The sequence below is a fragment of the Pinus tabuliformis genome, chromosome Q (genome assembly GCF_031772625.1).
Source record: "Pinus tabuliformis cultivar Carrire ecotype Pingquan chromosome Q, CPIR1, whole genome shotgun sequence".
Classification (NCBI taxonomy): Eukaryota; Viridiplantae; Streptophyta; class Pinopsida; order Pinales; family Pinaceae; genus Pinus; species Pinus tabuliformis.
The window spans coordinates 808,017,060-808,018,414 of record NC_142296.1 but is presented as its reverse complement, the minus strand read 5'-3'; positions in this window follow the sequence as shown (position 1 = coordinate 808,018,414).

Sequence of the window (1,355 nt, the reverse complement as noted above, 5' to 3'; positions counted from 1 at the left end):
TGGTGGCGCCGCACCTCGCCAAGTACGGGTGAAAGAGTACTGTAGGCCTGGGGGCGTGACACGCGGGGTTCCCATGTCGCTCGCGCCGTGTTGGGGATGGCGCACGCCCCTTGATACCTACACGATGGGAAAGCCACTGACGGAAGGCATGCGGGCGACCCTTGTTGCGTGCCTGGATGAAAGAGGTGACCATGTGCGGATGAGTCAGGATGTGGGCAGGTGTGCGACCTGCGGCGACGGGTGTAATCGGCGAGGTGTTGGAGCCAACCCATGGGTGTGACGGTGCACACGAAGGGACGCGGCAGTTCGTTGGAATGGGGCGTGCCGAGGTTATGTGGCAGGTGTTACACAGTAATTTGTCACCATTGGTCACCGTCCCTGTTACCCCTGTTTCCGTACGTTGGGGGACGCATTTCGGGACCTGTGAGCAGTGACATAACCTAAAAACACTTGCATTATGTTCCCCTGAGTATGTACTTCGTGTTCCCTGAAGACACCTTCTGCAAATTATCCCTGAAAAGTGCCCTTTTTCCACTAGCACGAGTCCACCATGTCCTACCCGCGCCAATCACTGAGATCCTCAAAAGAGGGTGCGACCATTGGTGCTCTGTCTTAGAACAACACCCTCGCCAACCAAGTTTGGTAATGATTTTTGACAAACGCGCGCCCATGTGTTTTTTCCCTTCAAATCACGAAGTCTTTTGAGGATAAAGTTTATCTGATAGAGGTCGAGAGTCATCATCTATCCTTGACATCTATCCACAGCGACTTTTCGGAGATAATGCCAATCCACAATGGGTGTCTTGATGCATTGTATCTTCCTCCCTTCTCCATCTATAAAAGTCTGTCCTCATGCATTTGACAAGCTAGTTTTGGAGTAATTCTAGTTGTGATTATGCTTGTCTTGAGTGATAGCAAGAGTCTTGAAGCATAGGGAGGTTATGCTGCCGGAAGTCTGAGAGAGAGAAGGTCTATTGCAAGACATATATAGCTGCTCGCCTAGCCAGAGGAGAGGTTCAACGTCAGAACCTTGGTTGTATATTTCCCTGTTCATTATTCATTAATAAACGACTACTATTATGGTTCCGATCTTATTGTTCATCATGATAATGTTTGATCTATTTCCTTTCTGACTGAAATATAGTTGTATTTTAGTGGATTTTATGCTTGTTCTTGTTTCGTTCTTTGCATGTGCAAGTATCCATACGCGGGGATCGCAAGGATTGTGACCTGCTGGAGCAAGGGAACGGGAGTATCAACTCTTCTTCGACATTAGCGTTGGACTCCAGGTTGGTTCTCGTAATCCACTTTCAGTATGCAACTAGGAACTTGCATAGTAGCATGATTTGATTGTT